Source organism: Podarcis tiliguerta, assembly GCF_965153285.1.
Source record: "Podarcis tiliguerta genome assembly, chromosome: 8".
NCBI lineage: Eukaryota > Metazoa > Chordata > Lepidosauria > Squamata > Lacertidae > Podarcis > Podarcis tiliguerta.
In genome coordinates this window covers 51,982,856-52,007,928 of record NC_139541.1, presented here as the reverse complement: position 1 = coordinate 52,007,928, position 25,073 = coordinate 51,982,856, and the positions used below count along the sequence as shown (strand labels likewise).

At 46.6% G+C, this 25,073-nt stretch overlaps 1 long non-coding RNA gene across 1 annotated transcript in view; it reads right to left on the bottom strand.

The window, feature by feature from the left end:
* Window positions 1–330: 330 nt before the first annotated feature.
* LOC310683264 overlaps window positions 331–25,073 on the bottom strand; it is a 43,769-nt gene continuing 19,026 nt past the window's right edge. The window contains exons 2-3 of the long non-coding RNA XR_014514337.1: window positions 3,879–4,045; window positions 331–1,945 (exon numbers count right to left, since the gene is read on the bottom strand). This is a non-coding gene — a long non-coding RNA (uncharacterized lncRNA). The remainder of the gene's footprint in view (window positions 1,946–3,878; window positions 4,046–25,073) is intronic.

Genomic DNA, 25,073 nt, shown 5'->3' with positions numbered 1-25,073 from the left:
GTTTCACAATCCTGAGATTAAGAGTTTCATGCTCTACTATCTGGGCTATGGAAAAAGTGGGGGTGAACATGGGCAACTCAGCCTGCTTCTGGTTCCTAGCTTGGAAGATGACTCAACTGTTTACATTGAGCAGAGAGTATGTCGCAAGCCGCCCTGGAGAGTTTCCGAGGGCTAGGCAGCAACACACTCATGTGGGGATGGTGTACCTCTCTTGGATACCCTGCAGGTCCCATGAAAGAACAACATGGGGTGGGGTGACTGGAACCCAAGGAGATGCTTTGAGGCTTCCCCAAGAACTGCCTTGTCTGTCCCCCATGTAATCAGTTGGTAAAGGCTCTGCCCTGTAGGCTCAGAGTTACTTAGCTACAACATTAGGCCACAGAGTGAATCACAGAAAACAAAAGCAAGGCTGTGCCATGCTTCTTACATTAACCAAGAGAAGCACCTCCCAGGAAGCCTAAGCAGATAAAACTAGTGCTAATACAAAGCATTATATGGCACACAAGCGTGTTTTGCAAACACCCAGCAGGTTAGATTGCTGCAGCTGGCTCATCTGCTCAGATAAGTGTGCAAGTGGTCTAGATGTGTCAGGAGCGGGATGGGTGGTATCTGGGGACTCACAGAAGAGCACAGGATGCAGCAGTGGCTGCCATCTTTCATTTTCCCTAGCACCAAACTGCTCACACATAGATCAGTGGGATGCAGTAGAACCTGAACAGGTTCTTATTATCCAAATCCTTCCGATGAGAGAGGCAACCTAAAGGGTTCATTGATGGGAAGAGATGGATCTTTTGGATCATCACTTAGACTGCAATCCAAGGGACCAGTATAACCTGACATGGTGCCCTCCGTCAGACTCATGATACACCACCAGTCCCTTCAGACAGCATGGTGGTGTGTCCTGTTCTGGACCTTCAGAGGAGCCCACAGGGAGAGTGAACAACTTGTTCCAGCAAAGGCTAGAGTTGGACTGAGGCCTTTGGGGCCTGTACCTCTGGTCCACCACTCCTAGGCTCAGCCTCCTCTTTGAGAACTACCACCGTTAAAGGACCAAGCCCCTGAACTGCCGATGAGCACATCTTCTGTGCCCCCTGGCCTGGTGCACTCCCTGGTGAGGTAGGTTGGCACTAGGTTCCTTGAGCCCAGGTGAAGCTGCCTGCCAGGGCCCTGACTCTAGCTCTATGGCTCCCAGTGCTCTGGAATCTTGCCATAAGAACAAAATGAGAGCCTGCTCTGGCTCCTTTGCCAATGATTCCACAGCCCAGAACCCTTGGTTGCTGATAGACTCTGGGGTCATGGCAACTCTGTGACAGGAGTGCTGTCCAAAACATCCAGAGGGCACCAGGTTGGGTAAGGGGGCAGTGAGCCCCATTTAGCTCAGTGGGGTTGCTTCCAAGTAGACATGCCACAACTTTATGTGCACCCCTCTACTTCCTGGTGATCACAATCTAGTTCAGAGTTAGCGTGCTCCACCAGACAGATTCCAATGGGTTGAACTGTGCTTGAAGTTGTGTTGGAGGAGAGCCAGTGTTTGCAAGCAACTTCCCACGTGCAAATCCCTCATTGACTGTAGAGAAGTGGTTTGCCTTGCCCAGATGTGATCCGTGGAATTTGTGTGTGTAGGTGGAGGCCTCCTCAGTGGGGAAATACTAAGTTATTTCCACCAGACTGAAAACAATGGTTTAACTGCTGTTATGAAAAGAAGAAAAAAGAGAGAGGATTAAGCCACTGGAAAAGGACCCATAGTTCTAGCTTTCTTGTGAGAAAGAGGTGGCAAGGCAGCCATTTGGGGATGTTTACCTTCCTTCCTCTAGGGATCTCAGAATGCCACAACTGGAGAAGAGAAGAGGGCTGCATTTACGCAGCTTGACCAAGACGATTTGAAGAACCACACTGGAAGAGCTCTGCTGGTTCAACCAAGGGTCCATCTGGTTTACTATCCTGCCTGCAGTATGGATGGGGAATGCATTCAATTTAGGGCACATTTAAAAGCCAGTTTATCAAATGCACACTTTCCGAAACAACTCTCCTATGAAATTTGCGCTTATCTGAATTTTGTGATGCAATTCTCCAACTGAACAGTGTTTACAAAAATGCACATATTGGAGGAAATGTGCACTACAATTAAGGTAGTAGCAAAAATAACATGCAGAAATGCAACACATTGGGGGAAATTGCTTGCAAGCATGGGCATATTAGTTAAAACTGAATAGAAGATGTGTTTGTTAAGAGAAATTTGCACTAAAATGCAGGTGAATTTTTATGAGGTTTTAAAATACCCCCCCCCCATAAATTTCAGATAACTGGAATTTAAGGTTTGAAAAATGAGAAACTGGGAGAACTAAAATGGACAGATCATTCCACCTTTACCCACAGTAGTGGCCAACCAGATACCTCAAAATGCGTCCAAGTAGAGCAGGAAGGCCTTCACCCCTCTTGTTGTTTGTTTCTGGTGCCTGGTACTTGGAGGTATACTGTCAATGAACATGGCAGTTCTATTTAGTCTTCAAAGCTAATAGCTGTTAATAGGCAGCCATCTACCCTCTGATTTGCTGGCACAGGATAGCGTTCTATCCTGTGGCAGTGAATTCCATAATTATGTGCTTGATGAAAAGCAATCATGGAGATGAAGGCAACTCTAGCACTTTCCTCAGAGCAGGGGCAATGGTGTTACCTGCTGAAACACCAGGACCCTCTTTGCTCTGGTGAGTGAATGAGGTGCATTGCCAGCCTCTGCCCCCCAAGATCGTTTGGTTGGGGACTGCTCAGAAGTGACACATGAGCCCAGTGTGCCAGCCTTTGCCCAGGATTTTCCCCTTCTTTCCCTCTATGCAGCAGAAATGCTTCCAGTGCTTCCATTCCAGCTTGGCTCTCTTCCGGCATTGGAGTATGCGGAGGATGAAGTTTAGGTGAAAGATTGCAGGGGAGGGAAATTTATGTGGGGGAGGGTTCAGCATTCCTCACACTTTTTGGTCAGATCCTCCCCATCCCTTGCTAAGGGGCAATCTAATTCATGAACAAAACACGCCTGGTTTGGCCTTAATTGTTCTCTGCTCTCCAAAACTGTGGCTCCTCTTTGTGGACATTTTTATTCAATAAATAAATAAGCACCCTGAAGGTGTGATCAAGGGATGAATAAAAAGCATTGGCTTCTTATGGGAAACCTGAGAGGTGACATGACAGCCATTTTCAAATATCTGAAGGGTCGTCACATGGATGATAGAGCAAGCTTGCTCTCTGCTGCTCCAGAGGGAATCCAAACTGGTGGATTCAAATAACATGGAAGGAGATTCTGACTAAACCTTAGGAAGAACTTTCTGACTATAAGATCTGTTTGACAGTGGAATGGAGTCCCTTGAAAGGTGGTGGACTCTCCTTCATGGGAGGTATTTAAGCAGCAGTTGGATGGTCATCTGTCAGGGATTCTTTAGCTGTGATTCCTGCATTGCAGGGGGTTGGACTAGATGACCCTCAGGGTCCCTTACAACTCTACAATTCAATGATATTTTACCAAATGCCACATTACCCCCATGGCTCTCCTCTAGCTTCATTGTACAGGCCTGCCCCACACATTTATAGCTGGAGGCCACAGAGACCACGGCAGATCTTGTCCAGAAATCCAGAGAAAGATTTCTGAATATTTTTTGTCGGTTGAATTTGCAGTCCTGGTGTTTGTCATCTCTCTCTCTCTCTCTCTCTCTCTCTCTCAAGGTTGGGAAATATCTTGGCTCTCATCTTTCCTGTTATGATACATAACTGATCTGTGGTTAGAGCCCTCAAGTTCACAACCTGTTCTGTAAAAAAAGGAAAGAAAGGAGCAAAAGGAGCAAACTTTCCCCTTGCAACTTCTGCTGCAACATTATGTAAAAATCGCAAACCTCTTTTCCTGGGGAGGGGTTCTGGTTTGCGACGATTTCTGAAAAGAGGAAGCCATCGCTCTTTATCCTGGTTGACCCAAATGTGCAACGCTTCCTGTGGAGAGACCCACAGCAAAATCAAAGGAGGGCAGCTCTTTTCTGTGGTCGATTGCTTCCTATCACACATTCTATGGAGAAAGGAAGACAATGACCATTTATTATAAACCCAGCACCTTCTGAGGCTGCTTATCTGATGCATCAATTAAAACAAAGAAGCCCGGGTAGTAAGACCACCCCCGCCAGGGGTTATCTATCCTCCACATCTGCAAAGTTCCATAGCTGAAAGTGATGGCAGAAACAGTTTTAAAATAATTAGCAAGACAAAAACGAATGAGAGAGGAGGCTGTGTAAGGAGGGGGCAGACAGCAGAGGAAATCTTAACTGTACATGGCAGGAGGTCAAATCGAGCAAACCTAGAAGTCTCAACTTTGAGACAAACAGCTTGATCAGGGCTGGGCAATCTAAAATTAGACCCCAGCCAGCAACAGCATTCAGGGGAACAGGAATATCAGTCAGAGACTGTTACATAAACAAGCCACAAAATAGGTGCTGTCCCACATCTGACAGTGCCTGTTCAGTGACCACATGGTGTGTGTGTTTTGGGTGTGTGTGTGACTGACAGGACCTATGTTAATGTGGCAATGATCACTAAAAGCTTTAAAATTTGAAAAGCAAAACAAAACTCCCAATTACTCTTGAGACAAAGTATAGATAAAGGTATCATAGAACATTCATTATGGCCAACTTTTAATACAACTGGAGTAGAGAATATTACTTAATGCATTATATCAGCACTACATTGTAAATACATGAATACAGGTCACAAGCAAAAAAGAAACAAGCTGTTATCTTCATATGTGATGCACTTACGTGAATAGAAATAGCCCCAAACAATAAAATATATTCTAAAAATGAAATAAAAGAAATAGCCAAAACAAGCAAACCCCAAAAAGTGCACTTTAGGATATCATGGTAGAAGAGATATATGTTGGACTGATGATAGTCAGTTCACTGATAAATAATGGTACAGCAATCAGTCATTTACGAGTCAATTCTCTGGTGCCCTATTTAAGCAATAAACTTTTTTGAGCCTTTTTGGACACAAAGTTCTCAATCAAATCACTGTAATCCAAACCTCTCCCAATTTTATGTTCAGCTGAAATAATGTCTAATCCTAGTACAGGCCCTTGCAACATAGAAGAGTACAGATAAAGCTTTATGAATTTCAGCTTTGAAAATGACCTCTCACCGATTGCAACTATTACGTGTACAGTGAGAACAACGTGAAGTACTACACATAAATTGGGGTAAATACCTTAAATATTATACTCATAAATACACTGAAGGACTGTCAAAGCTGTGCATTTTTCTTGAGCTCTATTCTTTAACTTGATGCCATCTTTGTTTCCTCATAATGAGAAGGCAGTTACCGTATTTTTCGCCCTATAAGACGCACTTTTCCCCCTCCAAAAATGAAGCGGAAATCTGGGTGTGTCCTATGGGGCGAATGCAGGCTTTCGCTGAAGCGTGGAGAGCGAGAGCGGTCGGTGCGCACCAACCCCTCTCGCTCTCCAGGCTTCAGGAAGACATCCGCAGCCTAGGCAGCCCTGCGGGAGGTCCCGCAGGGATGTCTAGGCTGCGGATAGCAGCCTGCTTCCCGGAGCGTCGGGCGCCCTGAAAGCAGAGTGCCCGGCGCTTCGGGAACACATCCGCACCCTAGGCAGCCCTGCAGGAGGTCCCGCAGGGATGTCTAGGCTGCGGATAGCAGCCTGCCGCCCGGCGGGTGGGGCGCCCTGAAGCAGAGCGCCCCTCGCGCCGGGCAGACACCCGCAGCGTGGGGAGCCCTCCAGGAGTTCCCTGCAGCGCTCCCCATGCTGCGGATAGCAGCCTGCTGCCTGGTGCGAGGGGCGCTCTGCTTCAGGGCGCCCCTCACGCCAGGCAGACACCCGCAGCGTGGGGAGCCCTCCAGGAGTTCCCTGCAGCGCTCCCCATGCTGCGGATAGCAGCCTGCTGCCTGGTGCGAGGGGCGCTCTGCTTCAGGGCGCCCCTCACGCCAGGCAGACACCCGCAGCGTGGGGAGTCCTCCAGGAGCTCCCAGCAGCGCTCCCCACGCTGCGGATAGCAGCCTGCAGCCCGGCGGGCGGGGCGCCCTGAAGCAGAGCGCCCCTCGCGCCGGGCATACATCTGCAGCATGGGGAACGCTGCAGGAGGTCCCAGCAGCGCTCCCCATGCTGCGGATAGCAGCCTGCCGCCTGGCGCGAGGGGCGCCCTGAAGCAGAGCGCCCCTCGCGCCAGGCAGACATCCGCAGCGTCGGGAGCCTTCCAGGAGCTCCCAGCAGCGCTCCCCACGCTGCAGATAGCAGCCTGCTGCCTGGCGCGAGGGGCGCTCTGCTTCAGGGCGCCCCTCACGCCAGGCAGACACCGGCAGCGTGGGGAGCCCTCCAGGAGTTCCCTGCAGCGCTCCCCACGCTGCGGATAGCAGCCTGCTGCCTGGCGCGAGGGGCGCTCTGCTTCAGGGCGCCCCTCACGCCAGGCAGACACCCGCAGCGTGGGGAGCCCTCCAGGAGTTCCCTGCAGCGCTCCCCACGCTGCGGATAGCAGCCTGCTGCCTGGCGCGAGGGGCGCTCTGCTTCAGGGCGCCCCTCACGCCAGGCAGACACCCGCAGCGTGGGGAGCCCTCCAGGAGTTCCCTGCAGCGCTCCCCACGCTGCAGATAGCAGCCTGCTGCCTGGCGCGAGGGGCGCTCTGCTTCAGGGCGCCCCTCACGCCAGGCAGACACCCGCAGCGTGGGGAGCCCTCCAGGAGTTCCCCGCAGCGCTCCCCACGCTGCAGATAGCAGCCTGCTGCCTGGCTCGAGGGGCGCTCTGCTTCAGGGCGCCCCTCACGCCAGGCAGACACCCGCAGCGTGGGGAGCCCTCCAGGAGTTCCCCGCAGCGCTCCCCACGCTGCAGATAGCAGCCTGCTGCCTGGCGCGAGGGGCGCTCTGCTTCAGGGCGCCCCTCACGCCAGGCAGACACCGGCAGCGTGGGGAGCCCTCCAGGAGTTCCCCGCAGCGCTCCCCACGCTGCGGATAGCAGCCTGCTGCCTGGCGCGAGGGGCGCTCTGCTTCAGGGTGCCCCTCACGCCGGGCAGACATTGGCCAGCCCCACAAGCTTGGGGGACAGCAGGGAGGCGCAGCGCCGCCACCCCGCTGTTCCTCGACCTGGTTGGGTTTCCCGGACCTGCTTTTGGGGGGAAAATAAAGGAAAAAATTTTTTCCTTTATTTCCCCCCCAAAAAACTAGGTGCGTCCTATGGGACGGAGCGTCCTATGGGACGAAAAATACGGTAATTGCATGCAACCTCTACTTTTCGTGCTGTGTTTGCAACACTAAATATCAAATGCATGACAGAAATGCAGAAATGGCCTCTTCCCTAAAAATCCAGTGCTGCACATCCCAATCAGAAGAAAATGGTGCAATTATATGCATTACTCAGAAGTAAGTCTTACTATATTCAGTAGGATTCACTCTCAAATGTGTCTAGGATTACAGTTTTTTTTTGGCGTAGATGTTTGCATTGGTATGTGGCATTAAAAGCTCAACAACTTTTGCGTCCAGATTTTCACTTTTTGAAATATGGCAACCCTACTGGAGGCTGGAGATCCAGCCTTCCCCCAGCCTTATTCTGTCCAACAACTGAATTGTCTTCCAGTGCCATCTGCACCCACTTCTTCTTCAGCTTCTAGTCAGAGCCAGTGGGAAATGATCCACTCTGCTGAGATTTCATTGTGAAACAAGAGCTTCTTTTCTGTTTTCCCTTCTTGCTAGAATGAAATGGCAGCCTCCTCCTCCTGATGCCTCGAATGAACAGGGCAGTTGGCCTTGTGCAGGAAAGGGGCATAAGGGCAGCTCTTGGCCAAGCAACTGGCGTACTAGCGATGTGCAATGGTCTGGCTTAAGGCGGAGGGGCAAGAGGAGGGCTTCTGCTTGTGTTTCTGTGGGGAAGGTTTGCTTGCCTGTTATGCTGCTGGGTTTAAAGGCAAGGCAGACTGAGACTGACTGATGATAAAGGAGGCAGGCAGGATTTTGTACCAGACTTTGGAGCGCCCTAAGTGTGGGAACCAGTGTGGTGGCTCAGTTTGCCCACCCCAAAAGCCACCCCTGCCTCTTGTGGAAGCAAATTCTATAGTTTAGCTAAATGCACAGAGTCCCTTAAAATTTATTCTCTCCTATGGGACGTGGGTGGCACTGTGGGTTAAACCACAGAGCCTAGGACTTGCCGATCAGAAGGTCGGCGGTTCGAATTCCCGCAACGGGGTGAGCTCCCGTTGCTCGGTCCCTGCTCCTGCCAACCTAGCAGTTTGAAAGCATGTCAAAGTGCAAGTAGATAAATAGGTACCGCTCTGGCAGGAAGGTAAATGGCGTTTCCGTGCGCTGCTCTGGTCTGCCAGAAGTGGCTTAGTCATGCTGGCCACATGACCCAGAATCTGTACGCTGGCTCCCTTGGCCAATAAAGCGAGATGAGTGCTGCAACTCCAGAGTCGGTCACGACTGGACCTAATGGTCCCTTTACCTTTACCTATGTGTGTTTAGGATTGCGGCCTGTATGTAACATTATAGCGTTGAAAATAATATTTACCAAACGGGTGCCCTCCAGCTGTTTTGAAATAAAATCATAGAATCGTAGAGTTGGAAGAGACCCAAGGGAATCTCAGCTGAAGCATCCATGACAGATGGCCATCCAACCTCTACTTTAAAAACTCTACTGTCGAACAGGCCCCATCAGTACAACCACCATCAGCTCCAGTCCACACAGCTATGCTAACTAGGGCAGAGGGAACTTGTAGTGCAGAACATCTGGAGGCCACAGGTTGATGAAGAGTGCTGTAGAGTTGGTGGCAGCATCAGATGGTATTCCCTGCCTTGCCTGCTTCCTCTGCAATTATTCCTTATGTTCTTCCATGGAAACGCTTTTTTGCTGCTGCTTCTTCTTTGCCTTGCTGATCTAAGACCAGTTAATATATCAGCTGGAAATCCATCACGGTCATGCTGGCATTTATCTGTCTCAGAAGCAAATGGAGGGGTGTGCCTTTGGGGGTGAGGTCAAGCTGTTGGAAGGTTGTGGCTGTAAGTAACATAAGAACATAAGAAGAGCCCTGCTGGATCAGGCCAGTGGCCCATCTAGTCCAACGTCCTCCTCCTCTTCCTCCTTCTCCTCCCTGAATTTGTGTAATCCTCTCTTAAAGCCATCCAAGTTGGTAACCACCATTGCCACCTGCAGGAGGGAGTTCCACAGTTTAACTTTGTGCTGCATGCAGAAGTCTTTCTTTTATCTGTCCTGAATCTTCCAACATACAGCTTCATGGGATGTCCACTAGAGTTATGAGAGAGGGAGGGAAAACTTTTCCCTAGCAACTTTCTGCACGCCATGCACCATTTTATAAACTAAAATGTGAGGTGTAGGTGACCTGATTGGAACCATCGCCTTCCTTGATGGAGACAGGAAGAAGCCCTGTTGCAACACCAAGTTATGTTTCTGAATAATCATTATTGGGAGGAAACCAGCCCCTGCCGATCACTTTTCAATTAACAAAGGGTGCACAACAGGACAGGAAAATCTAACACCAAAGGAGTGCTCTGCATGTGCTCATCCTTGCACAGGGGAACCGTCAGGATCAGCAAGTGCAGTCCAGCAAATCAAAGCTCCACAGAGAAGGATAAGACTGAGTTTATGGTATCCTGGAGATGCCGGCACCTGGGCCTTGCATCACTCGCGGCCCGGCTCAGGCAGCTGCTTTTGCTCGGCAGTCAATTAAGCAAAATTGTCAGGAGCAAACGAAGGATCTGCATCCTGGCAGCAGCGGCGTCCAAGTGCTTGTGGTGAAGAGCTGGCAGAGCAGGGGTGCAGGATGCTGTGGAAGGTACAATTATCCTTTCAGCCGGTGTCAATTAAAACCTGCACCTTCTCCACACATCTGTTTATGTTTCTAAGCCCCTGTCATCACTCTCTCGGCATAATAAGAATTTGGACACTGATCAAATCCCTCTTTCTCTGGAAGAATAAACACTGCTGCTCTTCTCGCCACCAACTCCCTAAGTAGAACTGTTTGCGATAAAGTGGAGCAGGGGGAGAGATTATTCCTTCAAAATCAAAATTGGATTTTTAATTTTTTTTTTTAAAGCAGACAACACCGCAGGGTTTATGTGCTTGTGTTTTGCTGTTTTGTGTGTTTTAAATTTTGATTTGGTGTATGATTTTTGGATGGCTTTTATCTCTTTTACATAATGTTCATTCTTTAGATATACCATATTTTTCTGTCTATAAGATGCCCCCATGTATAAGATGCTCTCTATTTTTGGGGACTCAGATTTAAGAAAATGGGAGGAGATGACCCAGAGTATAAGATGCCCCCTAATTTTTGACATTATTTTTTAGGGGGGAAACCTAGTCTTATACATGGAAAAATACGGTAGTTATATTACTTAATATTGGTATTGTTATTGGTCTTTATGGGCATATGTTTAAACAATAAAATCATACAAAGTCATCCAAATGCATTGATAATCCAAACACATAGCCACCATTTAATAAATCAGGCAACTTTAGCTTTAGCTTTAAAGATCTCTGCTAAATACCCTGAAACAATCTTGATAGTTTAGGAGTATCATCCCTCAACAAATATTGGATTGATAGAATCATATTATGATTCTACTTAATAAAATAATAGAATTGTAGAATTGGAGGAATTCCCAATGGTCATTTAGTCCACCCCACCCCCAGATGATGAGGATTATTATGATTAGGAACATTTTGGTGGTAGTAGTACTGTTTGGTTTGAATGTAGAGTTGGTATTATATTTTTATATGATTCCTTTTTTTTTTTTTTTGAAATTGTAAACTGCTTAGAGATTTTTGTTGAAATGTGAAGTGGTATATAAATTAATGAAACAAATAAATTATAAATTAACTAACTAAATCTACTACATATTTTAGAAGTTACCTGTCTGTTTTCTATCCATTTGGACACCTCTTAAATTGTCATAAATAACATGATGATTTCTGAGGCCAAGGAGCAGATATTCATCTATGTTTGGCTGCATGCAAACACCGTTTTAAATGAAGACGGAGGGCTAGACATTTCAAAATGGCACTTAGTATGAAGCTGCTAATAAATTATATTTAACACCTGCTTTTTGATATAACCTCATTTAAAATGAAATCAGAATCTAACAGAAACAAAGTCTAAACATAGCAATATCAAAACTGAGCCTCTATCAAAACACACTGAGTTCAAGACTAATTTTTTTTATATAAAAAATAACCACATATTATTTGACCCATTTCAAACATGTCACAAGAAGTCATGGTAAGTTACAAATATTTGTGACTGTCAAACTGACAGTTTGGTTTGCTTTTCCTTCAGCGCTGGCTCAAGGCATTTTGCTTGCTGGGGCAAGATGGCGTCCTCCTGTCTCATGTTCAGGAGCTGACCAGACTAAAGCATGTGTGGTTGGAGTGATACATTAGGATGTGGGAGATGAGAAATCCCTACTCAGCCATGAAGCTCACTGGGTGACCTTGGGCCAGTCACCATTATTTGCCTAACCTACCTCACAGGGTTATTATGAGAATAACATGGGGGAGGGGGAGCTGTGTATGCCATCCTGAACTCCTTGGAAATGTGGGATATCATCATCAACAACAACAACAACAACAACAACAAAATTTCAGCACTGGGGATGGGACAGCATTCTCCACAGCCACTGAGGATGGTCGGCTGGCTTACAAGATACAGTGCAGGCTGCGTGGCACACGCAGAGCTGTCCTCCATCACCTTTCTGCCACATCCTACCCTTCAGTATCAGTTGCCTGAGGAGGTGGCTGCACCCTGCCTGATGGTATGTCTTGGTCTGTTTCCGTTGTAGAGAAATTCTGCTCCACTGAGGGCTTAGGTTACAGGTGCTCCTGCCCTCTCAGCCTAGTTGGGCCTCCTGGATGCAGAAGCTAATGCCCAGTGGCTCAGGGTTGAGCCTGATGGATGGAGTGGAGCAGAACAAATAGCAAATGCTCTCAAGCCAAAGAACAAATAGCCCACCCCTTTGATTCTGCCATCTCCCATAACTGGAGCTGGCAGACAGTCCTGAACTCTGTAGCCATTTCAGAGCCTCAGTACATGTCAGTTAAAGAGCATCAGACCACCTTCTCTCCTAAACTGGGCATATGTCTGTGTCACCTTTCAGCCAGAAGGAGTCTATAGCATCCAAGCTCTGCTGCTGTTGACACTTCAATGATTGTTATTTTGGCAACTAGCACCACGACTTTGCTTTGCTAAAACTTGTTGCTGATACTGGTGTAAAATTCATTGGACTGGTGCTATTCAATGGCCTTTGTTGCAGGATTCTAATCAGCCATCTCTGTTTTCGTTGGAAAGCTGCAGCAGTCAGTTCCCCGGGGGGGGGGGGGAGAACACCCCCCCCCCCCCGTATCCTAAGCCTGACATCTAAATTCTATCAGGAGAGAACAGCCCCAACAATTGTAAAATTATCAGCACAAAGAATACATTCAACTTCCTTGGTGAAGTCTGGCAGTTCAGAGACACATAAATTGGTCCAAAAACAATTATAGATCGAGACACTCTGCCAATTGTTATAAAATCCCCCAGACCTTGGAAGACATATTTTGCCATTAGCAATATTTCTGTGGAACAATGAGGATCTGAAAATTACAGAACATATTCTTGGAAGAAGAATGAGAGAGAGAGAGAGAGAGAATGAGAGAGAGAGAGAATGAGAGAGAGAGAGAGAGAGAGAGAGAGAGAGTCCTTTATTTTCAAGGGAAAGTACTGGAGTTAGTTTAACTTCGTAAAAATTCTCACATAGACACCATTAAAAAAGAAAAAGAAAAATGGCTGTAGGGAGAAAGGCAGGACCTAACAGGAAGCCTAATTCAACTGTTCTACCTACTGTCTTCTCAAAATAAGGAAGCTTCATTTGTGGCTGGTTCAAAAGAAATAAATTCATGGGCTAATTAAAGAAATAAAGGCATATTATAAGCAGTCAGGAGTGCCAGCTTGGCCCTGTGACTGTGGGTGCCTGGGGCTGTGGGTGCCATGCAGTGTGCATGGTCCTGGCACCAAAATTTGTGGGTGCCTGGCTCCTTCATGGGGACTTTTGTGGTGCTCGTGCACCCAGTGCCCCAGTGGGTTGGCACCTACGTAAGCAGTACAACTAAGCAGGTTCAAAATTGCTATCTATATATTAAATTAAAATATATTATATTGCCATTGTTGAAAAGTCACTAAAAACTTGCCCCAGAATCATTGTGGACCACATGCAGCAAAGCTAATCCCGGCTTCAGTTGTAACTCTTGTAGCAGAGTATTAACAGTATGCTAAGGATTGGCATCTAGCAGCAGACACCAGTTGAGGAGAGACTCCAGGTTCTTTCAAGGTTTGGCTCTTACTGTTTCCCATACAGTGAGCCTAGTGTTGCTTTGTTTGAGCAGCTTTTGCCAAATATTTTCAGACCTGATGGCAAGCTAAGACAGAGTCTGCTACCCAATGATGCACATTTCCCTGAATCTGAGAAATGGGATCTCTTGGCAGAACACATGGAATTCAGCTTCCCTCTTTGCAGAGATTAATGGGGTGTGAAACTCAATTAATGCTTTGTTTTGTTTCTCATTCAAATTCGTTTTTGAAACCTTCACTCATTAGAAGGGCATTCATTTTGGCATGAAATTTTGTGCTTCTTGGTCGTTCCAATTCATTTTCATCCCCATTGATTTTAATAGGAGAGCCAGCTCCATTTTTGCTGCCCATAACTTCAACGTTTTCAGTCCAATTGGCATGACATTTTGTCACAATCATCTCAGGGGCAGCACCTGCAAAATTTCAGGCAGGCAAGGAAAAGGGCAACTAAATTATAAGCAAGTGTCTTTTTGACACACAAGTCGCTTAATTTAAACTATTAGGCAAGGCAGAGAAGTATCGTGTGAGCAGATCTGGATAATGCTCCAAGGCAGCAGAGGTTTCTAGTGGCACAGGAGCTGGCAGGCAGACAGTCCTGGGTGAGTTTTAAGCAGAAGACTTTGGCAAAGCAGAAGAGCAACCAGATGGATAGAAGATGATAAGAGATAAGATAAGATGATAAGGCAAGATAAACTTTAATCGCATTGGTCAACGGCCATAGCAACATAAAACAAGCAATATATACAAATAAAATATATACAAATAAAAAAGACAGCAATGGGTAAAAAGGGCAATCAAATGGCCAAGATTATCGTTCAGATAGTAGCCCTTAATCTCATTGCACCCTCGATAAACCTAACAACCTCTGCTGTTGTCTGATCATTTTGATCTGATAAAAGAAAGAACAACGTGGCCTCAGATGGGCGGCCTGGGATGGTAAGTAAGAGTGGGGTAATGATCTCATTCCTCAGATCTTTATAAAGGGGACAGGACAGGAGAACTTGAGCCACTGTTTCCAAATTACCATCTCCACAGGGGCAGAGTCGTTTCTCAGTTGGAATCTTTTGGTATCTGCCCTCAAGTACGGCAGAGGGCATCACATCCAATCTGGCCAGTGTGAAGGCACGTCTGTATTTTGGGATAGTTAATTTATACAGATATGGTGCCAGGGTATCAAACTGAGAAGGGGGGGAAAAGGCATACCAAGGGCAGAATTTCTTTATAATGGAAGATGGATAGAAGTTGAACTGGAAAAGAGGCTCACTCATATGTATGTGCTTGGGAGGGGACAAAGAGGCAGAGAGCTGGCCTTCTTACTGCAAAAGGGCCTATAAGAAAGGACCCACAAATCATACTGAGAACTTGGAGAAAGTGGATAGTGGAAAACTTCTCTCCTTCTCTCGTGACACTAGAGACATCTAGTGAAGCTGAATGTTGGAAGATGCAGACAAAAGACAGTAATGCTTCATGCAGCACATAGCTAAACTATGGAACTTGCTCCCTCAGCAGGCCACCAACTTAGATGGCTTTGAAGGTGGATTGGACAAATTCAAGGAGGATATGGCTATCAATGGCTTAGCCACAGTGGCTTTGCTCCGCCTCCACTGTCAAGTGCTCTTGTGCTCTGCTCAGGTTCTGATTGCACAGGCAACTGGCTGGCCACTGTGAGAACAGGATGCCATTGGTCTAATCCAACAGGCTCTTCTTATGTTCTCATGGGTTTCAGCCCCAAAGGTTTAGTCCTGGCTGCACCCTATTTCCTTCACACCAAGCTTTGGACCCATCAGTCCCAGAGCATCCTGGCATCTGGAAGAAGAGAGGAGGAAGTGGTTACTCGATTCCCTTGCAGAGCCAGGAGGCAGAGCAAACAGCTAAAATGCAAGCACCTCCTCTGGGGTTTCAGTAACCCAAGTTGTTTTAAATGTCTGTTGATTCTGTGCTCAAATAATGCAAACTATTCTAAATGGCATGTAAGCTATGAAAACAGGGGTTTAAATAACTTGGCAGGACGTTTGTGTGTGTGCGGCTTTCATGGGTTGGAGTAAAGTTTCACAACTGGTCAGGCCAGAATCATGTCCAATAGATACAGGCTGCTGGGCTGTTTGTTTATTTATTTTGGTAAAATAAAACAGGGCAGGAGGTCGGTGAAAATTCCGTGGTTCAGCCATAAAGCCTAATCCACTCAAGTGAAGATGGAGTATTGCCAGCCACTAAGGCTCTCTTCCTCAGCCTGGTGCCCTTCCAGATGTTTTGGACTACAACTCCCATCAGCCCCAGCTAGTGCATGCTGGCTGGGGCTGATGGGACTTGTAGTCCAAAACATCTGGAGGGCAGCAGGTTAGGGAAGACTAATGTGAAGTCTGAACGAGGAAACTGTAGCACAGCCAGTTGGCATAAGTAGCTTTTTGTGGAATTCTACAGTGGAGAAGGAAAAGCCACCGCAGGATCAGTTCCATCCTTTTTCTCTATGCTCAGTGGTTTCTGTGGGTATAGCTTTCTCTGCTGGTGGCCCTGGCTGGATTTGCACCCCTCTCCTTCCTAGGCAGCTACTTCTGCCCACTCCCTGAAATGTCTTACATTGTTTCCCAGTTTTCAAGTAACTCAGATTGTACAGATCAGGAGCAGAGATTCAGTCCTCCTTCTGATACCTGAAATTCAAACTTTCCAGGTGTTAGCCGGTGCTTGCAAGGAAGTCCATGGCAGTGACATTTCTGTAGTCATCTTGGTCATACAAAGTTAATTATGTTTTATATCAGAGACCCAAAAGAAATAAAGAAGAATTTTCCCTACTGTAGTTTTGCAAATTGGGCTCCCTAAGATATGCATCTTTATACACATACTGATTCAGTTCTTTTGATTTGAGAACTGCTCCACAAAATCTGAAGACTTGTGAATTTTGAAGAATATCTGTGCATCATTTCATGCATCGTTTTGGTACGCGCAAATTTGACTCTCATTTTAATGCAAACCAAACTGAAGCTATTAATTTCACATCTGCACGTGTTCATCCATATGTCTGTTGCATCCCATTTCTTCATGAATCTGTATCTTTAAAAAAAATGCCTGCGTGAACGTTTAGATTTAAGTACCTATTTAAATACATGTTTAGGAACATAAGAAATTGCCTTATTCCAAGAACTGTGTGAAAGGAAGTGTGGAAGCTGGCGCATAATTAATTCCTGGTGTACACATTAATCTAGGAAGTGCAGATCAGGTCAAGTTTGTACTGAAACTGCCAAAGATCAAATTCCTCAAACATCTGTAATCTAACCAAGCTCTCAGAGCTTCTTAACCCAGCCTAAAATACAAATGCTTACAGATCTTGCCAGCTAAGCTCTGCTTTTTATTCTTGCTCCCTCAGGATTATAGTGAAATTTTTTTGGTCAGCACATCCCCCCCCCCCCCCGGCCCCCAATGACTTGGGTATTCAATGCAGAAACTTGTAACTGAGTTATTTGCTTTGCTGTTTGTAAGTATCTGTTGATTTCCAGGAGTTTAAACATCAGCTAAGATGTGCGGGTTTCTCTTTTTTAAAAATGTCCATAAAGAGTACTCCTTTCCCTGAAATTTGGCTAAGTTGTGATCCCTTGTAGCATTGTTTGGATGGAAAACATCAAAGTTACAAGCAGAAGAAGGTTGTCAGGGATTCCAGTAAATTAATCAGAAATGAAAACAATTGGAAATGATGTCAACCTGTTAAATTTGCCAGAAATGTGATTCTAATAAAAAAATGACATTAGTCAATGTCAGGGATGCTAATGAGTGTGCACTGGAGAAGGGTAGCTGGGAGAGAGGGAGAGTGGTCTGTGGGAATCTGTTTCAGCCAGGAAGCAATAATCAGAGGCCAGGAAAGCTTCAGAGCTGGGGGAAGAGGAGGAAGAGGCAGGCCAGGGAAGTGAAGGGCGAGGTGTTTCCCCACGCTCTCCTGCATCACTGTCTCCCAGAGCCAAGAGGGGATGGATACGGGACGAGAATAAGCTTCTGTGCAGGTGTAGCCTCCAGTTACATGTGTGCTCCACATTTCTAAGCTCAGGTCCATGATTTCCAGGTCCAGGTCTGACAGCAGGATACATGCCTAACCCTCTTTGCAAAGGTTTTGCTTTCTGCATTTGCCATTGAGCAGGGCAGGGAGAGAGTGGGAATTATGGAAGCGGAAGGAGAACGAGAGAGAGAGAGAGAGAGAGAGAGAGAGAGAGAGAGAGAGATGCAATTAATGATGATGATGATGATTAAAAACCCACAATCTCTGTTCAAGTCATAGAGGAAAGAACTGAATTACCTGACAAACCAATCACACCAGAGTTTCTCACTGAAATTCCTTTGTTTCCAAATGGCTACTTGAAGGACAGAGTGTCCTATGGGGTTGAAATATTCACTCCTAGTTTCTAAATACTGCCCTTTTTTGATGTCTGATTTGTGTCTGTTTATTCTTTTGTTTAGAGACTGGCTGTTTTGTTTTACCTGGAATGTGAAAAGGAGTATGCCCCCCCCCCAATAATTAACCATTGCTGCATATGGCCTATGGGCCCAAAACACTAGGCCACCCCTGCTGCAAAGTACTGTATGCATAGTGATATGATGGTGCTGCTGCTGATTTGCTGTTTCTGTCCTGTGGGGCAACAAACTCACAGAAAAACCACTCTGAAGGAAAACACAACTGCTCTTGGATTTCTGAACTGAGGGTAGGAGGGAACAGCCCAGACGAGGTCGTTGTGGGGATGGTTCAGTCGGCAACTACCCAGGACAGGATGGGGTTGCGCAGGGTTGTGAAGGCAGCAGAGAGCATTGTTGGCTGCCCACTTTCCACCTTAGAGCAGATTTATGCCACAAGGTGCCATAGGAAGGCACTGGACATAGTAAAAGATCCATCGCATCCTGGTCACTGTCTCTTCGAGCTCTTGCCGTCGGGACGGAGATACAGGACGATGAAGACAAGAACAAGCCGTCTTAAGAACAACTTCTTCTCCAGAGCGATCTCGGCCCTGAATGGGAAGACCGGACTTTGAAAGTCATCAAATCTCCTTTGCTGTATTTTACTATATTTTTTAATTAGTGTTTTTATGGAGCAACCAAGTAATTTCGTTGTCCCCGAAGGGGGCAATGACAATAAAGATGTTATTATTATTATTATTATTAACTTGATCAGAAAGGGCAAGGAAGGTTTACCTGTTGCTGACTTGCCAGACCTGAAAGGCATTACGGAGGAACCCGAAAGAAGCCACAATCTTCTGAAAAGTCTGCCACCTGGTGTCAGTTTGAGAGATACTGGAATTCAACAATGCCAATATCAAGTGGGTTTCTGGTGTCATTGGCAGGGTCTGGGCAAGCAAAGAGGCAAACCTGGCAACTACCCAGGGTGCTGCCATTCTCCAGAACACAACCACAGAGCCACTGTGCAGAAAGCATCCCCACTTGCCAGGCAGTGACTCATGCTTCCTGCTCTTGGTAGTAATGCTACACTAAAGTGACACTGATGGCTCCTCTCTTTCTGCTCTGGCACACTCCCTTCAACTCCTGGCCTTGCCTGCGCTCAGACTCTGACATATACTCACCATGCCTGCTCAGGGGACAAAACAGAGAGCTAGCCATTATACAAAGCACAGCAGAAGCTTAATGGCAGGTGGGTTTTCAAAAACCCCAGCAAGTGTCAGAATGAGTGGCAAGCCCCAGGAAGTGTGCTATTTGGCTGAAGTGAAGCTGCCCTCCCCTTTGCCTATGCTTTGAGGTGGGTGAGTGGAAGATGCCCTGTCCTGTTGGCAGTCTCTGTGTTACCTGGGCCACATTAGGATACTTGCATCTCCTCCCATGGAGTTCTGAATGCATTTTACAGCATGGTGTGGAACAAGGAAATCTAGGCCAGCCGTCACCAGTCTGGTGCCCTCACAGATCTATAGGAAGACAGAGATGTAGAAAACTGCATTATACCACATCAGACTATTGGCCCATCGAGCTCACTATTGCTGACACTGACTGGCAGTATTTCACATAGGAATCTTCTACATGCAAAACAAGGGCTATGCCACTAAACTACAAGGACCCTTCCTACCAGCTGTCTGGGACTGGTGAGAGTTGAAGTCCAGAACATCTGGAGGGCACCAGGTTAGTGAAGGATGCCCAAGATAACCCAGTGACTTAGGGTGCATTCAGACATGGGAAATATTGTGTTAGTTTTCTGATGATAATGTGAATGTCTTGTTTTCTAATGTTCCTTTCACACTGCTGCACCTGTTGCATTGTGGAGCTGTGGCTTTCTGATAAACATACTGGCATGTTGCACTGAATTCTGTTCACACCAGTGGGGGTGTGAGCATCACTGGACAACATTGCGACTTCCTCACCTTTTCTGTACATGCCTGTCTCTGTTCCCCCATGATTCCCCCGTGAAAATGGCAGGAAAGAACTGCATGCCATTCTCCCACCCCAAATTTCATCACTTCACTCCCACAATTTTCTGGCCAATGGATTTTCTCCTGCAGTCAAATAACATGGAAATTAAGGCTAAACTTGCCCTATATTCCATTAATTTTCTAAAAGGGGATTTCACAATACGCAAAACACAGTATTGAACACAGTCTTTGCCTTTTCCAGTGTTGTGCTGTAACTTAGTACTTGTGCAGCAAGAGAAGTGATTTAAAGGGATTAACACTGTGTTGAGGGGAAGAGATTTCACACCTCTGCCCCAGCTTTGTGATGTTTCAGATCAACACTGAAGATATAATCCTCCCCCCCCCCTTTTTTTATTACTTTGCACTCATGCAAACCATGTCAGGATCTGCTCCTTCACTCTGCCCAAGTTCAAGTATACTGTTCGTTTAATAGTTCTATTACTCTGAATTACATATTTCTTCTTCTGCTCCCAGGGTTGATAAAACAGGGCACCTGAAGGAAATCTGTTCCTCTTTGCTCAAAATGGGGAAGATCTTTATTAGGGATGCCAGTGGTTTTGTTTCTAAACACATCAAGGCTGCTGGATAACCTTAATTAAATACCACAGAAAATTGGGGGTGGCTTCTTGCATGTGGGGCTGACGGCATAATTACAAGGACAAAACTAAGCTCCTCTTAGGAGCGATTCCACTTTGCATGCAAATTCTCTGCTGCCGAACCTCATCAGAAATGTTCCCACCCAAAACAGTCTAAAGCACAGCAGTGGAAAGTCACTACGGCTCCAATCACACTAAGAAGGTGAAGACAGACGGGCTGGAGACTGACAACATAAACACAATTTTGATTTTAAGAGGAAGTCTGTTGTCTGCCTCATACCTGGCTGATTCAGACAGATCTATACCACTTAGAGAAACAAGCCATTCTCACAGTTATACTACACTCACTGGTGACAAAGTCATGGCACCATGAACCACGTCCATGTAGCCCCAGCTCCAACTTTCCCTTTGTCAGGAACTCTCCAGGATCAGCTTTCTTTCTTTGTTTGTTTGAAGTTCTATGGTTCTCTCCAGGACTATAAGTCCCATCAGCCTCAGCCAACATGACCTTGACAAACTTGCAGCAGAATCACAGCTGCATAAAGGCAGGCTCCATCTAGGCCTTTGGGTTCTTATGTGGAGGTTGCGGAGCATGGGCAGTGCTCCACATCACATAAGGCCCAACACTTTGCGACTTTGAGTATATTTCAGAAGCCCAAGCTACAAGATATTATGGGGACAGGAGCAGGATTTTCTCCCAACACAAATGGCAGCTTTGGGACAACAACTGGGGAGGAAAGGGTTAACACACACCCCAGTTGCAGTCACAGTAAGTATCAAGCTCTCCCTCAGTGGCTTCTATTTGCATTCCTTTTTTTAAAAAAAAAGCTCATGTTAAATACAATGGCTTTTGGATAGTGGATGAGATTGTTTTAGGATGCAAAACTTGATATGGATGCTTGAGATCCTCCTGCTCCTTTTGTTGAACTCCTGCAGCCGCTCAATGTGCTTCCCAAATTGAGGTTGCAAATCATCTATGAAGAAAAGGTATTGGCCATGAAAACTCTGACATTGACAGCCTCTGGATTACATGGGGAGAGGAGCTAGATAAACATGTATTGTAAAATTATGGAATTTTTGCACACAAGAGGCAATGATGACCAACTTGAATAGCCTTAAGAGGGGACTGGGCAAATTGTTGGAGGACAAAGCTACCCATGGTTACTAGCCGCTGCCAGAGGCAGTAATGTTTCTGAACACCAGTTGCTGGAAACCACAGGAGAGAGAATGCCCTTGTGCTTGGATCCACTTGTGGGCTTCCAAGAAGAGGCATCTGGTTGGCCACTGTGAGAACAGGAGCCTGGATTAGATGAGCCACTGGTCTGATCCAGCAGACTCTTCTTATGTTATGTGCTTATGTACATGCTCCCTTGCGATGGAGAGTTTTACTTAGTGCTATTAAGCTAAGAAGGAGAGACAGACTGCTGGAGTTAAGCCCCCACCCCCTGCAGGCCAGCTTCCCCATTCTGACCAAAGAGCCAGATTTTAGCTTTTAAAGACTGGGTTCTCCAAGAGCAGATCCCTTGGCTTTTAGCCCATGGCTTCCAGTGCGGCTGGCAGAAGAACCCTTTGGAGGAGAACACGGTGTCCTTCTGCACCAATGCCTGGCACCTGCCTTGCAGAGAGTGCCCAAATCGGTCCTCGCAAGGGCTTTAAAGTCCAGCCAATTGCTTCATAAAAATTTAATTGATGCGGTTAACGTAACTTTTTTCTGACCCACTTCTGAAAAGTGCCAAGGCAGCGTGAGAAACCCAGGGGTTGGTTTGCGTTGCTCATGCACCTGGGCTCAGCCCTGGAACGTGGCTGGAATTATGGCATAACCGTGTACATCAGCGCCAAACTCGGCTGGTGAGTGCCAATGAGAAGGCAGCTGAGACAGGGCAGGGTGTGGCAAGGGAGATATTGCCATGTTTGAGGGACTGCCAAGGTTTGCAGCAAAGCAAACAAATCTTTATGACCCCCCCATACCCCTGAGAACCAGTCTGATGAGGTCCAGGGATACTCAGAGCCCACCTGGGATGGCTAAGAAAGTCAGTTCAGTATGCATTTCAAATGAATCTATTCCATTCAGACTTTCTGAAACAATATGAGAACCAAAGCCCAGAATTTTTCAGAATTTGCACTTATCTGAAATTTGCAATGCGCTTCACCAACCAAGTGCATATATGCATATATTAGGGAGACGTGTGCATAAAAAGGAATGCAAAAACACATTATATTGCTTGCAAAAATATGTCTTTTAGTCAAAACTGAATATACAAATGTGTTCGTTAGGAGAAAGGTGTGCTAAAATGCAGATTAATTTTCATGAGTTTTTTTTTTAATTGCAAATTTCTGCAAAATGTGGGGAACTGAATTTAATATGAGGAAAATGAGAGTCTGAAGGAGGAGTGAGACTGACAGATTCTCCCATCCCCAGGGACCACAGAATGCTGAGTTTGGGTGGATGTGGAATGGGAGGGTTGGGGGAAAAGTATCCTGAACGAATGTTTCATTGATTGGCTGGCTGGCTGGCTGGCTGGCTGGCTGGCTGGCTGGAACATCGATCCTTTGTACTCTTTACTGCAATATTTTGTTGCAGACTAGTTGCTTTCTAGACTAATAGTGAACTCTGATCATGGTACCATCCATGCAGAAAGAGGAGGTATCACCAGGCTTGGGTGAGCCTTGTAGATCTTGCCTGTTTTCACACATTAACAACACATCCTATGGAGTTCTATCCATTATATTTTATCTGCACAATCTGAATTTCAGCAAGCAAAAAAAAAAAAAAGGGGGGGGTTGAAAAACATGACTCTTGAGCCGTCTGGCCCCCAAAAGGCAACTAAGCATTCCATTTTCAGGAGCCATTTGGCACCTAGTTCATATAACTTGAGTTTCTAACACTGGCTGCACTGCTCTGGCTGGAGATCATGTGAACTGCTTGCTGGGCAAAACATATGGCGGCTGCCAGCAGGTTAGCAAAAGCAGCTCTGGTCCCTCTTGTTTTTAGAAATCCAGTAGAGAAATCTTTATATGGATTTGCAAACCCAAAGGGGTTCTTCCTCTTCCTCTACAACACAACCTAAAGTGGTATTTTAGTTATTCCCATCTTCTGATGGGGTCATGGGATTTGTAACTCTGGGCACAACCAAAAGATCTCAGCAGCCTCACCAAACTGCAGTTCCCAGCAGCTGGGCCAGAGAAGCTGCAAGTATAGGTCTTTGCAGAGGAGCTGGTTTCCTCCTTGCCCTCTCCTCTAACCACCTCCTTAGCTGGGTTTCTTTTACAGGGGAAGAATGCTTTAGCTAATGTGATCAGTTTGTTTGCAAGGCAGGCCTTCCTCAGTGCCTGGTAATTAAGGGATTATCATCATAACAGCGCTGGTGGAGATGTTGAGCCTTAGGATTTAAGCAGACCAAGCCCACTGATTTCTTTTCAGCTGTGCTCTCAATTAGCGCAATTCCACTCATGCTCTCTCTGTCACAAAGGAGGCTTTTGTCTCCCTGAAGCTTCGCGATACCTTAATCCTACTGCTTCCAGTAATGCAGGTTGTACTCCCCAGGTAATGCTACCACTGAGTGGGGAAGAGTGCAAGCATAAATATTGGCTTTCTGAGAAACTGGGGCAGTCACTCGGCAAAGAACAAATCAAGCAGCAACCAGGTTAGAGCACACATATATGTTTCAATAATAAAAGAACAGCCCTGCTGGATTATAGCAAAGTCTCCCATAGCCCAAGTCCCTCTTCCCAGGGGCAGAGGAAGGGTGTGTGTGCAGTGGATGTGGTCCACCTCGCGTATCACCACTGAGGGGGGTGACAAAATGCTGGGCGGCACTCACAGCAGGGCCAGCAGCATGCCTGAGCCATGCGTCTCTCCTGGGAGAGACACGATGGCTTGGGTGTGTGCAGGCTCTGCACTGCCCAAGTGGTCAGCCTACTGCCCCCCCCCCCAGCTGTAGAGCGGCTGAGTGGGAGGAGGCAGGCAGACTCTGGAGGCCCCGCGCTGCGCCAAATCCCTATGGGCGGCTTGCCCCGCCCCTGGGCACACCATCCCAGACGCCCGAGCGGCTTCCTCCGCCGCTGCCTCTTCCCACCCCTGGTGAGCCAAATGCAGGAAGGGAATTCTCTTCCCTGATTTTGATTCTCTAGCAGCAGGCATTCTGTGGTCGACTGCCTGGCGTGCCTTGGAGAAAATGGTGGGATATAAATGCAAGAAATCAATAAATCCATCATACAACTAAAGGCGCCTGTCAGGACAAACTACTAACATAGCAGTAAAAGTACAAGAATGAAACGAAGCAATTTGTAATATTCCAGAAGATAAGGAGGGTCCACCTTAGTGAGCAGGGAAAGCAAGGTTTGTGGGGGGGTGTGCCTTCAAAAGGTAATTGAAAATTCTTCCCTTATGGCAGGGCAAGGGTGGAAGCCAGTTAATCAAAAGTGCAAGAGTAGAGAATGCTCTTGTGCTCAGGTCCTGCTTGTGGGCTTCCCATCTGGTTGGCCAATGTGAGAACAGGAAGCTGGACTAGGTGGGCCATTTCTTATGTTCTTATGGCAGCAAAACCACCACAGGCCAGTTTAACAAGTCTGAATGTAAACAGTCACACCTCCGACTCAGGTACTTGCTGTGATGTTTTGCTGCTTCTTTGACAGGACCCTTCATGCATCATAAAAGATGTAACATTCACTTATTCTCTCCAGCAACACAGGCAGATGTTTTGAGTCAATGTGGCTTGTTCATC